General features: G+C 40.3%; 1 protein-coding gene across 2 annotated transcripts in view; it reads left to right on the top strand.

The window, feature by feature from the left end:
- The window catches only part of FIG4 (FIG4 phosphoinositide 5-phosphatase), a 315676-nt gene that overhangs the window by 23522 nt on the left and 275152 nt on the right, over positions 1-17002 (top strand). The window contains exon 2 of one of the 2 annotated variants that reach the window (XM_089664713.1): positions 12091-12172. The exons of the other annotated variant lie outside the window; for it this stretch is intronic. The gene's annotated coding sequence lies outside the window, so the exon portion shown is untranslated. The remainder of the gene's footprint in view (positions 1-12090; positions 12173-17002) is intronic. 2 annotated transcript variants of the gene reach the window in all.

The following is a 17002-nucleotide window of genomic DNA, read 5'->3' as shown; positions in this document are numbered from 1 at the left end:
GATACGGTGGCGGCGACAGAAATACCGGACCGGCTGCTCCATAAGACGCACTGACATTTTTCCCCCTTTTTATGGGGCAAAAAAGTGTGTCTTATGGAGCGAAAAATACCGTAGTTATTAGCCATTACATGTATAAATGTGTAATGTCCCAAGCCCTAATTGTTCACTCTTCAATGGCTGTAGCTCCCCTGGCAGAGTTTGGAATAATGCCTCTGTAGTACTGTAGAGAAATAAAAGGAACAAGGGGCACACCATTTAAATGTGAACTTTTCATTTAAAAAAAGCCTCGTTCACACCATACGTGCAGAAAAACTGATGGAAACTGATGTGCAGATATCACTTGCAGAAACATCAGTTTTCATGCGCTCTTCAATTAGTTTTATACACATTGCAAATTCCTGCTCAGAAAAAAACCACACATGATTCTAGAGTTGTGGTGTGAACAGGGCACTTAGAGAATAATTGATTTTGTTGTACCCTTGCAAAACGCTTGCAGAAAAACTGACATCTCTGCACTTTGGTGTGAATGAGCCCTTAGGGTTAAAATTGCACTCACATAAAAAGAAAGGTAAAAGCACATAACATCCTGTAGCATCCGCAGAGCTCAGCAGGGTAGGGGCCAGGTGGAGGTGAGTAGCATTGCTGGATGTGGCGGAGCCAGATCAGGAAGCGGCCAGGGTCCACCAGGATGCACACTGAATCAATCTGTGGTAGATTCCATACACACTAGCATTTTTTTAAGCTCCTAGAAGCTATTATGAGTATTTTTTTCTGCCCCTAGAAGCTAATAGTGTTATCCTATGTGTCTATGCACACTATTTTTTGCTAGAAGCGCTTTTCAAGCTTCAATATTTAGGGCCAGAAAAAATTGTTTTCGTAGAGTTTTTGGCTGAATGCTCCTAAACTGCTCCTAACAGCTTTTTTTATGTACTTTATGTACTGTAAAAAGGTTTATAAAACGCTAATGCTTCTTAACACTTTTTTTTTTTCTAGCGGTTTTTTTTAGCTTATAAAAATCGCTCGTGTGCATTAGCATGTGAGCTGGTGTTTGCTCTGTATGGGCACTAGGGTGCTGTGCCTTGCCTTTTTACAATGCATGGCACTGTTTACATTTTCTTTATTTAACTTGATTGAAATATCACAAAGTGAGACTCCATTAATCTCTATGCACTGCAGCAGATAGATAGAGACTTCAGGCGATCTAGGGTGTGATTTGAAAAATTGCAGACAAACAGCAGTTTCCCACACCTCTCTAGTCCACACTTCTGCCCTTTGTGGTGTTAACAGGGCACATACAGTAGAAAACAATGGTTTCTATGTAACTTTGTGTAGACCTGTGTTGATCAGGTACAGTAAAGCGCAGGTCTCTCCAGTTTGTGTGAACGAGCTGTTCATTTATTGACAAGTTATTTACTGTATTCATTTTTCTTCCTTTTTGGGCAATTCTAAATTTCAGTACAGTGGACAAATGTTTAATCCCAAGAGTTGTCAGTCCACCCCTGTGTTTATGTGAATTGTGTGGGTATGTGTAGGTGTTGGGGGCAGCACCCAAACCAGAAACATTTGTAGGGGGTGCACAAGGTAGCTAGTCTAGGGGAGAATAAAGCATAGGTCCGTCTCTGCTTGTTGATAATTTGCCAGTCCAGAAATACAATTTACTTACTTGATTTTGGTGTGGGAGTAGTATTCCCAAGCAGACCCAGTTCAAACTTAAGCTGGCCATACATGGGTCAAACTCCGAAAGAATTTTCTTTCAAAAATTTTCATTTGAATTTAGCACCATTAGTGGGTCATAGAAATGGACAATTTTCATGTGACCATCGAATTTGAGTGATCGGGCATGTTGGAAATTTTTTGAATAAACGAATGAATTTGAATCAACATGTAGCAACATGAGGAGAAATTTAAAGCTTGGTTGGTTGAATTTTGAAATCAATGGTGGCACCATCGGATTACAAAACGCACAAAATTTCTGATTTTATAAAGAAAATTCATTTGGATTTCAACCCATGTATAGAACTTTAGTTGTGAGTGATGACCATCAAGAAAGAGAAGTTGTACCACATGGGTTTCACGAAGCAAACCTGCCCACAACATAATGGATTCTGACAGCTGTGAATTACTAAGAACTCACTGATTACTTGTTACCTAGAATTCATCTTCAACTTCCATGGAGAGTCATGAGCTATGTGATGTCTGAGTGTGGCTCTGACGTAAGACATCGAGGTAATAATTCGATTGCTTTCTTAAAGAATCTCTTTAGTACTGTGGAAATAATATGGTGACTCTGTATATTTATTGAACAAGCCTACAAGGTTATCAATGACAAAGGCAGTTTATTGTACTCATTACATTGCATCCTGTGGTCATGTGGGTTTCTTTTGATTATGTCTTAGGTGGTCAGCCTTCAAATACCTTTCTAATTATGCAGCTTATGTACATCTTTTGAATCAACTTTCGGACAGCACTTTTCATACCATTTATAAATGTATGAAATGATGTGTGGCCTCCGTTAATTAACTTCTCCGATAGATCAGACCCTTGCACTACACTTGCAAGTGCCATTATGGCAAAGTTAAAAGCTTCTGTGATGCAAAGCAATAATGCTTAATCTTTTAACTGCAACCATTTCAGGTACTAGTTCCTGAAAAAGACTGACCTAATTTGGCGCTATTTGTTCATGAAAAATATGTTTCTTGTTCCTTGTCAAAAGCATTTATTTATAGTAAACGTCGTGTGGCATGAACCTGGCCTCAATTTCTTATATTCTTTACAGAAATCGTGTTCTTTTTTTTTTTTTCTATACAACTTTCCCTCTTTGGAAATTCTGGGAGCCAGCGTGAAAGATGTGGAGATTCCCAGGATCCTTATTGGATGCTACGTAAATTTGCCCATCCCTAATTTACTGGATGTTGTGCAAACGTTGAACAGATCTGCATAGTTTCATTATCCTATCGTTGTTGTGGAGAATAGTCCTACAGTTGGAAAAAAAATATTTCTTTGCTGTATAGTTCAAGACACAGGCATATTCATAGATGACTTGGTTATATGCGTCTACATTTAGGTGGTTGGACACTGGGAAACAGAACTGTCAGGACCTTCATATAACCCTTCCACTCTCAGCAATCATCATTTTTTTTTTGCTAGTGCCCATAGGTGATGGATGTATCTTTTCTACTAAGGGATCTTATTGACTTTACTTGTTTTTTTCCTAAATTATTTTCTGAAAAACCCAAGCTGCCCACCAGTCACCCATTCTACTTGCAGAGCTTCCTGATCAGTGCCCTGGGTATGCAGCGGTGAATGTTCCCTAGACCCCGCCAAAGGAGAAGCAGCAGGACTGGCCTGTAACATGGCTTCTGTGCTGGTCCCTGCTTTTAGCACTCACCTTGGCACTTTATAGAGCATGTAGTGTTGGCCGTAAGGTGCCATAACAGGTCCAGGATAGTGGCCAAGTAGTGCTGCATGCCCCTTAAAACATCTTTATCTCTGAGTCCTTTGCATTTGTTTGCTCTTTTGCCCACCCCTTTTTGTGTTGCTTTTGGATATCCTAGTCATATATAAATATGTCTGGGTCCTGTAATGAATAAGAAAAAGTGAATTTTGACTTGTGAATGCTTGAAGTCTATTTCTTTAAGTATGGTACAGGACAGAGGTCCCTCCTTTCTCTCTGTTTTCATATATTGCTTAATAAAAAGATTGTTGGGCGTAGGAGAGGTTATACAGTGGGGCAAAAAAGTATTTAGTTAGCCACCAATTGTGCAAGTTCTCCCACTTAAAAAGATGAGAGAGGCCTGTATTTGGCATCATAGGTAGACCTCAACTATGAGAGACAAAATGAGAAACAAAATCCAGACAATCACATTGGCTGATTGGGAAAGAATTTATTTGCAAATTATGGTGGAAAATAAGTATTTGGTCACCTACAAACAAGCAAGATTTCTGGCTCTCACAGACCTGTTCCTTCTTCTTTAACCTCCCTGGCGGTATGATTCCTTCCGATTTTTTGTGCTGAAAGCGGTACCATTTTTTCGCATGGAAATAGTTTTTTATTGTAGGCTGTAATTTTTAGGAAAATTTCCCCACAAATCATTATCACTCAATTCTGTAAGTGGTTCTGATTTACTATCGCTGTTCTCTAGCCGGTCTAAAACCGCTTTTGACGTAAAGGGACGCTTTTTGGACGCCATGGACTTTTCTAAGTTTCCAGGCAGAAAGAACAGACAAAATGCAGGCAGGGCGCAGGACAAAGCACTAGGGACAATATGTATGTGAAATGGGATGAAACAGCAATGTTTTACTATTTAAAATTGAAAAAAAAAAAAATGACATTTTTTAAATTTTTTAAATTTCCCGCCGCCGGCGGCGCCCGTACGTCCCGTCGTCACGGGGACCGGAACACAGAAGCCGGATGCCGGCATCGGTCGGAGGAGATGGCCGGGGACGCTGCAGGGGACACATCGTGGGAACAAAGGACAAGGTAAGTGCTGCAGGGACCCCCAGAGCAGCGCCGCATGGTAAGCCCGAGTGTAGCTCGGGGTTACCGCTTGTGGTATAGAAATTCTACCCCGAGCTACACTCGGGAAAACCGCCAGGGAGGTTAAGAGGCTCCTCTGTCCTGCACTCATTACCTGTATCAATGGCACCTGTTTGAGGTTTTGGACAGGTGTCTTTTATACTGATAACAAGTTCAAACAGTCAAACTCCAAACTCCACTATTGATCGAGGTTCTTTAGCCACCAATTGAACAATCCTTCGTTGCAAGCTTTGATCAGTTTTTCTCTTTTGTCCACGTCCAGAGAGATATGTTACAGTATCATGGGCTGTAAACTTTTTGACACAGTTGCACACAGTGGACACAGGAACATTAAGATCTCTGGAGATGGATTTGTAACCTTGAGATTGTCCATGCTTTTCCACAATTTTTTTTCTCAACTCCTCAGATAATTCTTTGCTGCTCTTTCTCTTTTCCATGCTCCATGTGGCACACAGAGATGTGCAACAGAAAGATTGAGTACATTTTTCACCATTTTAACTTCTTATCGGTGTGGTTTCTATGTTGTTAGCACCTGTTAATTGATACAGGTAAGTTTTATTACAAATTACAGGAGCGTCACAAATGTGGACTGAAATTGTTTCTTATAACTTTGAGAAGGTGCCAATAATTTTGTCCAGTCCATTTTTGGAGTTTTGCATGGAAAGTGTCAGATTTGGCTTTTTGTTTCCCCACTTTTTTGCGTCATACCATAACAAAAGAAATAAACATGAGAATGCCTAAACATTTGTAATTGCTACAATCTTCTGGGCAAAGTGGTGCATTATCTGACAGAAATGCAGGGGTACCAATATTTTTGGCCATGACTGTAATTAAAAAATAAACGTTCTACTTTCTGCAGAATGCAGTTTCTACTGCTATATCCTTATTGAAGCCTATTCTTTCTCCAAACCATTTGTCTTTTCTGCATTCAATTTACACAGTCCTTTACATGTATATAGTACATTCACATCAATCCCTAACCCTCAAGGGGTGTACAATCTAAGGTCCCTAACTCACATACATATGTACATACATACACATACTATGGCCAATTTAGACAGGATCCAGTGAACCTACCAGCATGTCTTTGGAGTGTGGGAAGAAACCCACGCAGGCACAGGGAGAACATGCAAACTCCAGGCAGGTGGTGCCGTGGTTGGGATTCGAACCAATGACCCTAGTACTGCCACGCAGAAGTTTTGTTAAAGAGTTTTTTTTCTCTTTGGGAGGGTGCATGTGATCAGCACATGGCCAATTAGCCCTGTCCAGATAGAGGATCAGGGGTTATACAGCCTCTCAGGATAGTCAGAGCAGAATGAAAACGCCTCCTACGAGCTGTAAACAGTGCTAAGCTGGGCACTGATAGAAGTCAGAAGACTGCTCTAACTGCTGATGAGAGAAGGTATTTAGCAGTTTATATTTACTACAATAATTGCATTTCCATATAGTGTGTATTGTGGGAGACCAGATATAGTGAATGAAGGGTCCAGGGAATGCATTAAGGTAAAAAAACCTTTTGACTTTAGAACCACTTTATTTTTTTTTATCTAATATAATACTTACCTACTTCATGAAATAGAGCAGTCCCTTACCTCCTTTTCTAGAGTCCCCCGCTGGTGCTGTCCACTCCTTTTTTTCCTGCATGTGCCCCCATGGCAAGCCATGTGCTATGGGAGCAGATGTGCAGGTGTCCTCCTGAGCTGGGCTGTGTGCATCCATAGACACACACACAGTGGCTTGGCCATGCTCTCTGCTCCCTCCTCACAGGATTTGACTGACAGCAGCAAGAGCCAAATGCTCCCAATGCTATCAGTGAAGTCTGTGAATGCAGGAAGAGAGAGCAGCGCTGCTGCGACGGGGACATCGCTGGATTGAGAGAGGACTTAGGTAAGTGTTTAGGGTTGGGGTGGAGGGGAACAGGTAGTGGAAGGTTTTTTTTACCTTAATGCAGAGAATGTTTATAACCATGTTAAATTACAGTATGGCTAGTGTAGCAATTGTATTATTTTTGTATTTGCTATATTTTTTCTGCAAAAGTGGAGTTATTCTTTAGATCTCTAAGCTTTTTAAATTATACTGTTTTAAATATTTTTATTGTAATGGTCCGATTCTGCATCTGCAATCATAATATTACACGTTCCCTATTTTTTTATCATTTTTCTTTAGCCTTGATTTGTTAGTTCTGGGCAGGGTTTGAAACAACAAACTAGAGTTTGGCTTAGTAAGTTGCAATGAAAATTTGACAGTACTGTATATATATTTTTCAAAATACTTCTTGGTTTTCAGTACAAGTCTTTGTATTCTTACAGGTCCCTAAAATAAGAATTTGGGCACATCAAAGCACAGAAAAACTCCCACATTAGATTATATTTACACAGCAAGCATGCATTTAGGAAATGTCATTTCTTTGAAGGAAGACAGAGGATTATTCTTACTCACATGGCTACACAATCACACGTGTACATTCTCCTTTATTTCTGATCAGAGAACAGCTACTCAGGGAGCAGCAGTGGGCTTGTGTTCATGGGGAATTTTTAACAGGCTGATTGAGCATTGTATTTCAGCTGATATCTTCTACATATTTACACGTGCATTTATTTGCACCTTGAGTAGCTAGCAAGCAAACTGATAAATAGAAATCATGTTTAGACCTATTTAAAGCTGAACTTCAGCCATATGCAGGCTTCCCTCCTGTGTATTCTGATTTCAAGAAATAGAAAAATCAACTATCCAATGCTTGTTAGCAAAAAAATTACATTGGTCAGTGTCATCCCAATCAAATAATAGACAAACATTCCAAGCAGAGTGAATATGAGACTTTGAATATACCCCACCAGTATTATGTACAAAATATATTAAACACCAAAATCCATAAAAGTACAATTTTTATTCTTAAGCAATAAAAAAAAAACAGTATTAAACATATGATTTCAACAAACTTGGGTGTAGTAATTCGGACTTGACATGTCAGCTTCTGTTTCCTCTTCCTTGGGACATTTGGTGAAACTATTTTTTTGTGTCAAATGCATAAAAAGACTATGTTCTATCTGAAAATAAATTGACAAACATTGACATCAACAAATCAATCTATCTGGATTTGGTTCCAAAAGAAAAAAAAAGAGGAAAACATAATAGAAAACAAGGACATAAAAATCCACATGTAACCCACCTTGCATACATATTCTGACCAAAACAGATAAAGTAAACAAATCCGATAAACATATCAGCCAAAATGAAAATTATGCTTCAACCAGGTCCCCCCACCTGGACCGTGCGAGTGTGCACAGGACCAAAAAAAGGGAGAAGCTATACTATACTGGAGAAGAGTTTTTGAGCAGTATCCACAGGACCAGAGACCTTTTAATTGTGTAAATATGAAAAAAAGGAGATGCAAATAAAATGGGAAAGAAAAGAATTTATAACAAAATAGAAAGTGGTAAGCTCCAAAGATGCACACAAAGAGGCAACATCAGTAGACAAATACGTTACCTTCATAAATCAATTCAGACCATGGTATAACAACATTAGGTTGCCAGCGCTACAACTGTCGTATATAGCAAACCCCCAAAGTGGACTGGTAGATTCAGACTGTAGTCAATTTAAATATCTAAATAAGATATGGGCAGCTGAATCAATCCACGAGTAACCCCACTAAATTAGTCCCAAACAGGGGTGGACTGACCATTTGGAAACTTGGGCACTGCCCGAGGGCCCAGGGTCAGTAGGGGGCCCCATGAGATGCCCCTGGTACCTTTTTCATAGGCTTTTTTGAGTTTGGGCAAGGACACAGGGGCCCCATGATCCCCTATTGCCCGGGGGCCCCATGAGTTGTCAGTCTGCCCCTGGTCCCAAAATAATAAAAGATTAAAAAAAACAGGAGATAGAGGGAGATAACTCTCATGTTCCTACTGAAGATCACCCTTGTGATATGCAGTATGCCTTTAGTCTGATTTCACTGCACACTGTGAGCTAAGGCTTTGAGTGCAGCCTTAGAACTTTGTGTACATGTCATCTAGAACACAGGGGGATCTATCAAAAGTATTGCATCTCATCTGATCATAGGCAGGTAGATGTCTCACTGAGACTAATGGGACAAGTCAAATCTGCTCGCTTTCTCTGTCATCAGCATCAAGACTCACCATAGTTGCTTCCACAACTCTAAGTTACTCAAACATAAAAAAGAAAAGGCAAAGTAAAGTGCACTCATTTGTATAAAGGTTTTGCTATGGGATTATAAAAATGTAATTGCTGTGATTTTACATTTCTTCCTACAAACATTAAAAAATGTGACAAGGCAATCATTGTAATTATGAATTTTAAATGATCATGCTGCATATGATTTAATCCACTTATAGCTAAAGGAATCATAATTTAGATAACCATGTATGTGTGCCCATGTATGTGTACCCATTTATAAGAACTTGGTTAGTCAATTGCATCGCATAACGTAATTAGAACATGTATTTATGATTTCCACAAACTAATAAATACTCAACCCAAAGTTGCTACGGATAAATTATTAGCAGCTAGTTCAAGCACTTCACTTGGCCTTGAAGACTTGTGCAGTAAAGAAATTACTGTATAAGCCTGGACCAACCTATTTAACTTTTTATTTAAAGAGATAATGAAAGTAGATATACCTGCCTTTGGGAGTCATTAAAAATGTAATATGTATATTACCGTGCAAGTGTCTTAGGCAGGTTTGATAAAATGCTGTAAATTAAGAATGCTTTCAGAAATCGTGTTCATATTTTAATTTTAATCAACAAAATCAAAAGTAAATGCACAGAAGAGAAACCCAAATCAAATCATTATTTAGTGTGACCACCATTTGCCTTCAAAACGGCATCAATTTTTCAGTTCGTCTAGGTACATTTGCACACAGTTTTTGAGTGAACTTGGCAGGTAGGTTGTTCCAAACATCTTGGAGATCTAACCACAGATCCTCTGTGGATGTAGCCTACCTCAGATCATTCTGTCTCTTCATGTAATTCCAGACTGACTCCATGATGGGAGCAAAGCCATCACTTCCAGGACTCCTTGTTCATCTTTTCACTGAATATCTTTCTTAATGACATTGGTTGCATGTTTGGGGTTGTTGTCCTACAGAATACAGAATACATTTCTGGGTAATCACACACCTTCTTGATGGTATGGCATGATGAATAAGTATCTGCCTGTATTTCTCAGCATTGAGGACACCATAGATTCTGACCAAATCTCCATTTGCAGACATTCAGCCCCAAACCTGGAGGAACCTCCCCTATGTTCCACTCTTTCTTGCAGACACTCATTATTGTACCACTCTCCAGCCCTTCGCAAACAAATTTTGACTCATCAGTCCAGAGTACCTGCTGCCATTTTTCTGCACCCCAGTTCCTATGTTCTCATGCATAGTTGAGTTGCTCAGCTTTGTTTCCATGTCCTATGCATGGAAACATAGGAACTGGGGTGCAGAAAAATGTCAGCAGGTACTCTGGACTGATGAGTCAAAATTTTAAATATTTGACTATATACACTCACACCAGCCACTTTATTAGGTACACCTTGCGAGTATCAGGTTGGACCCCATTTTGCCTTCAGAACTTTCTTAATTCTTTGTGACATAGATTCAACAAGGTGTTGGAAACATTTCTCAGAAATTTTGGTTCATATTAACATGATAGCATCACACAGTTGCTGCAGATTTGGCAGCTGGACATCCATGAACTGTTACAAGGCAGGATGGATGCATGCTTTCATGTTGTTTATGAGACTCATCAGACCAGGCAATGCTTTTGCAATCTTCTGTTGTCCAATTTTCGTGAGCCTGTGTGGATTGTAGCCTCCGTTTCCTGTTCTTAGCTGACAGGAGTGACACCTGGTGTGGTCTTCTGCTGGTGTACCCCATCTGCTTCAAGGTTTGACATGTTGTGTGTTCAGAGATGGTATTCTGCTTACCTTGGTTGTAACGAGTGGTTATTTGAGTTACTGTTGCCTCTCTATCATCTGAAACCAGTCTGCCCATTTTCCTTCACACAACTGCCACTCACTGGATATTTTCTCTTTTTTGGACCATTCTCTGAAACCCTAGAGATGGTTGTGCATGAAAATCCCAGTAGATCAGCAGTTTTTTAAATACGTCAGTCTGTCTGGCACCAACAACCATGCCACGTTCAAAATCACTTAATTCCCCTTTCTTCCCCATTCTGATGCTCAGTTTGAACTTCAGCAAGTCATCTTCACCATGTCTAGATGCCTAAATGCATTGCGTTGCTGCCATGTGATTGGCTGATTAGCAATTTGTGTTACCATGCAATTGAACAGATGTACCTAATAAAGTGTCCAGTGAGTGTATTTTATGTATGTACACTGTATATATCACTCAGAATCAAATGGATCAAGATAGAACATTGGTTAGAAATGCATTCACTGATTATATGGTATCAGTACATAATAAGTCATTGATGATGGGAGACCTGTGGCTGTAGTAATGGCTGCATTGTGATATTTTTATGTTGGGAAAAATTAGCAATCACAGTTCTTACATTTTAATGGTCTGCTAATAAAGCAAGATGTTTTTATCCATGTAGGACCACATTACTAACCCCATTATTTTCGGTGCTTGTGTATCCTTTGTTATGGCTCTTTGCAGAAAAGATTTACTTAAAGCAGATCTTGCACTGAGAGGCAAGGTCTGCTTTTTACAAATTGGCTCTCTGCTATCCAAAATTTGTGCAATAATTCTGTAAAAATTAAACACCTCTTGAAAAAGGGTTGGAAAATGAATTTCCCTTACCCCTAACTTTCACGATAGAGGTGTTAATGAAGTATCCCTTTCAGGGAGATCCTGACATTAGTAAGCAGGGCCTGGACAAGGGAGGGGCAGGAGGGGCAGCCGTCCAAGACGCAGTGGTAGGGGTGGTGAACTCTCAGCCCACACAAGCTCCAGATCAGTAGCTAGCAAAAACAGGGCTGCTCTGACAGTTACTGCTCTCACATTGTGCTCCAATGTGCTCACTCTCAACCCACGATGATAAACATACTGTACATTTGCAATTACTTTCTAGTTACTAGAAAGCAAGCAATTGCCCATACATGTGCAGTGCACACTCCATGCCAATTGGAGTCAGGGAGTAGAATTGACACCTTATTCTACTGCATGCATTAGGAGCCCTGGGTGCTGAACCAGCCTGTACCGGTACTGTTGCTGAGCATCCCAGATCTCAGGAAGGTCTTCTTGTGAGATTTTGGATTCTTGGTGTTCCCAGACACTTGCCAGGAGGATCATATGGTCACACTCGCCTAGCTGATGCAGGTGGAATCTGAGTTTGCAGAAAGTGAGTTTTTTTAACTTTTTTTGTAAAGGTGTTTTGTTTTTTTAAAGCATTGATGTGGTGATTTTTGGATGGGTACAGTAGGCACTAGGTAGTTCGCTGACCTTACATTTTAGTCCAAGGTCCTCTTTAACCCAGGTATTGATATAGACAAGAAGCTTATAGTGTCTTTTGTATGGCTTGAGGAATCAGTTCACTTCGAACATATTTGATAAGGGAATCTATTTCTGTTTGTAGAATTGGCACACTAAAACCATACTTCGATATGAATTGGAAAAAGGAGAGACCCCCCAACATTGGTACTTTACGGGCTTAGAAGGTAATAGAAGTATTAAAAAAGTTAAAATTTTCAAAAATGGCAATAACACAAAGACATACAAACAATACATCATAAAGAGTCATAATGAAGCATCACAATCAGAAAATGACATTCCATGATAAGGATACCCAGTATGACTGTGTTTGACTGGTCATAAAAGATACAAATTGGTATCATCAAAGATGTAACAAAACTGCAGAGATACTAATCTAATCTAGATCTGTTCAGCTGTACCATAAAATCCCAAGCTTTATGCTGCCTTTGACTGGGCACAGCTGTTCACTCTTAGAAAACACACTTCACTATAATCTTGAAACCATCGTTATGAAATCATTATTGGAATGGTTCGCTTGCGTTACTGGCATGAGCCTCAAGTAGCGAGGCCTACAACGTGCTTCATCTGTGGGTGGTGGTGTGTGTTTCCAAGTGAGTTCTGTCTGTTGGCAGCATGTGTGGCCCCACAAGCTTCACTCTTCTGTAGAGTTTATAATTAGTTTATCATATTTTTCTGTCAACAATAATTGCAGGGATATATATCTAACCTTTGCTCTAAACATCTGACATGTTGCTTAAATGTAAACTCCCAGCTTGAACCATAAGGTAATTAGACTTTCCAATTCGATAACTGCAGTATGAAAATTAGCTTCATTAGTTGCGTGGCAACTGAAGCAGAGTCTGTTGCTTAACTATTAATGGTTATATATCTTACGGCTAACTTCTGCAGTTCCAGTGCCATTTACTGGCTTATATACCGTGAAGGGGAATTTACAAAGCATTGCACAGGGCTTTTTTTCTATCTCAAACTGTGCTTTGATCTTTATATATCAAATTTACAGTAAGATTTTTGTGTTTCTTTCACATGCACATACAAATTTATAATAACTATTGCATAGATACTGTAAATTGTTGGCATAGGCCAGTGGTGGGCAACCTTTTTTTTCAACTGAGCCAAATCTCGCCAAAACCACGATTGAAATTTATTTTGAGAGCCACATTTTTAAAACTGAAAATACATCCCCCATATAGTAATTCATCCCCCATAGTAATTCATCCCCCATATAGTAATTCATCCCCCATATAGTAATTCATCCCCCATTTAGTAATTCATCCCCCATATAGTAATTCATCCCCCATATAGTAATTCATCCCCCATATAGTAATTCATCCCCCATATAGTAATTCATCCCCCCTATAGTAATTCATCCCCCCTATTAATTCATCCCCCATATAGTAATTCATCCCCCATAGTAATTCATCCCCCATATAGTAATTCATCCCCCATAGTAATTAATCCCCCATATAGTAATTCATCCCCCATAGTAATTCATCCCCCATAGTAATTCATCCCCCATATAGTAATTCATCCCCCATATAGTAATTCATCCCCCCTATAGTAATTCATTCCCCATAGTGTGTCAATTCACTTACCTTTGCTCCGTGCGTTCCTCTCGCCGTGTTCCCGCGCCGTTCCGGTCTTCAGGGCGGACTGTGAGAGGAGAGGAGTTCGTCACGCTGCCCCGCCTACATCCTGACAGCCAATGTTTGCCACGCTCCGCGGGCCGGATTAACAGGTCCGCCGGGCCGTAGTTTGCCCATTGCTGGGCTAGCTGCAGAGTCCTGACTTTTGGGGCGGCCGCCCGAGAGGAGGGAGGGGAGCGGGCGCCTGGCATACAGAAGAGCCGCATTGAAGTGTGTAAAGAGCCGCATGTGGCTCGCGAGCCGCGGCTTGCCGACCACTGGCATAGGCCAAAGGTTTTTAACCTCCCTGGCGGTATTCCTGAGTGTAGCTTGGGGTAAAGTTTCAGTACCAAAAGCGGTAACCCGGAGCTACACTCGGGAATACCTTGCAGCGTTGCTCAGGGATTTCCTGCAGCACTTACCTTGTCCTTCGCTCCCGCGATGTGTCCCCTGCAGCGTCCCCGGCCATCTCCTCTGGCTGATGTCAGCATCCGTCTTCCAGGTTCCAGTCCCTGCGAGCGTCGGGATGTACGGGGGCCGGAACCGGCGGAAGATTTGAAAATTTTAAAAGGTGACATTCACAAAATACACTAAAATCACATAGTAAAACATTGCTGTTTCAAAGCATTTCACATACATTTTGTCCCTAGTGCTTTGTCCTGTGCACTGCCTGCATTTTTACTGTTCTTTCTGCCTGGAAACTGAGAAAAGCACATGGCGTCCAAAAAGCGTCCCTTTAGGTCAAAAGAGGTTTGTTTTAGACCAGATAGAGAACAGCGATAGTAAATCAGAACCACTTGCAGAATTGAGTGATAATGATTCGTGGGGAAATTCGTCATCAGACACTGAAAACGATTCTGCTTCTGAACTCAGCGATGTGCAAACTTGGCGTTATATTTCAAATTTCAATGTTTTTGGTTTGATTACATTATTGAATTAAATTTATTATTATATTTTTTTATGATTATTATATTATAATTTATGATTTCGTGTTTCAAGTTTTATTATACCCGGGATGTTTACTAGACTCCTGTTTGGACAAATTTCAGTGAGTTATTCCTAAAAATTACAGGCCTACAATAAATATAACAATATATTTCCATGCAAAAAAATGTACCGCTTTCAGCACAGAAATATGGATATAATCATGCCGCTAGGGAGGTTAAAGTGAATCTTCACCCTCCCAATCTGTGTTCTCCCATTCCCCTCCTGTCACTTCTCTCACAGTTGGATATTTTTTTTTTTGGGGGGGGATACCTTTCCTTTCTCAAGGACCTTCCCCTGCACTGCCTATTTTTCACCTAGATGACAAATATCAACAGCTGCCTGCAGACTACAGCTCCTGGGATGCCCAAATCACAAATGCCAGGAGGTTGTGGGGTACTCTATGGTGCATCATTGGCAATGGGTGTCTGTGTCTTCATATTGATAGTTATTGCAGATGGTCCCCTGTTGATGCACCACTGCGCATAATGGGGCTGGCTACAGGAACCCAAAAGAGACAGTTGACCCCCTTGGTGACATCAGAAAAAGATGGCAGTGTGGGACTGGGTGTGCTGTAGCTGAATCACTGGGCATATACGGTAAATGTTTTTTTTTTTTGTGCACAACCCAGCTATATAGGTTGCTGAAGGGGCAACCTATAGTTCCTCTTTAAACTTTTTAATGAAAGACCAAAAATTAGAAAATTGTAAGGTCTTAATCACACTTGCAGTGACACACTGTACATGCCTTTATGACCATTTATAGGACATTTCTGAATAATGTTATAAATGCTTGTTTTGATTATAACTGATATAGCTCAAACCGTGGGGATTATTTAATAAACATGGAGAGTGCAAAATCGGGCTCACTTCTGCATAGAAATGAATAAGCTTCTAACCTCAGCTTGTTAAATTAAGTATTGGCAATAAAACCTAGAAGCTGAGCTTAAGCACTTGCCGTCCGGCCGCTGTATATAAACGGCCGGTGGGTGGCAGTCCAGGGGCGGGTTGCCGTTCATAAATGGCGCCCGCAATTTCAAGTTGTGCGTGCTCCCTGGGAGCGCGCAGCACCGCGATCCGGTGCCCGCTGTGTCCTCTGGACACAGTGGAAAACTGATGGTTGTACGGGACCTCTGTGCGAGGTCCCGAGCATGTGATCACTGATTGGCCAATCAGTGATCACATGCAAAGTAATAAGCAAGATGTCACTTCTGACATCATTGCTTACTACGTGTGAAATCTGTGAATGATCACAGAGGTCACATGGTACAAGGCTATTCACAACAGCCTTGTACTATGTGACAAGCTGTGACCAATCACATCTCACACAGCATTTCTCAATGGCTGCAAGAACGCAGCCAGAGAGGAGAAATGATTGCTTTCACATCCTTTATGGGTGTAAAAGCAATCAGTGTAAAAAAAAAAAGTAGTACAGTGTCACCATGGTGACATTGTACTGCTAGGGTGACAGTATGTAAAAAAAAAAAATATATAAAACATAAAAATGTAAAAATATTTTTTAAAAAATTATAATTTTTAGTTATAAACTAATTTGGGTTATTTTTTTTTACTAAAAATATAACTGAACAAATTTTGGCCAAGATTTATGATGAAATATTATTTATTTGCAAAATTTTGTAAGAAAAACACTTTTTTTTCAAAATTTTTGGACTTTTTCCTTTTATATAGCAAAAAAAAAAAATCCCAGTGGTGAATAAATACCACCAAAATAAAGCTTTATCTGCCTAAAAAAAATGCTACAAAATTCATATGGGTACAGTGTTGCATGATCGCGCAATTGTCATTCAAAGTGTGATAGCGCTGAAAGCTGAAAATTGGCCTGGGCAGGAAGGGGGTGAAAGTGTCCTTACTTGAAGTGGTTAAAAAAAACGCCAGTTCCCTAGGCAGAAAAAAACCTCATATGAAGCGTTTTTGTGCACGTGTTTAGGTGTGTTTAGGAGTGTTTATCTTTTATTTTTCTGCCAAAAAACAATCAAAAACGCAAACTAGAAGGGGTTTATTTTTTTCTGCCTCTAAACACTGGGCTTAAACTATGCCTCTAAAGTCATAATGTGCATAGACACATAGGATAACATTGAGCTGCTTCAAGGCAAAACACACAACTCCTGTAGCAACAACATTTTTTAAAGTGGTTCTAAAGGCTTAAGGTTTTACCTTCATGCATTCTATGCATGAAGGTAAAAATCCTTTTCTGTGCAGCCCCCCCCCCCAGGCCCCCCTAATACTTACCTGGTCTTTTATAACGCCCTGGAGGAGGGGCAAAACGCGGCAACGCAATTTCCGGTCATTCCTCGCTACGTCCTGATGTCACGTCCGGTGAGTGTAACGCATGCAGAAAACTGCGTTCCAGGGCCATCTTCACTATGTT

Source organism: Staurois parvus, unplaced genomic scaffold, assembly GCF_062004578.1.
Source record: "Staurois parvus isolate SC_StPar_1 unplaced genomic scaffold, SC_StPar_1.0 ptg000048l, whole genome shotgun sequence".
Taxonomy (NCBI): domain Eukaryota; kingdom Metazoa; phylum Chordata; class Amphibia; order Anura; family Ranidae; genus Staurois; species Staurois parvus.
Note: the sequence above shows the minus strand (reverse complement) of the source record. Positions and strands in the feature narration are given on the sequence as shown.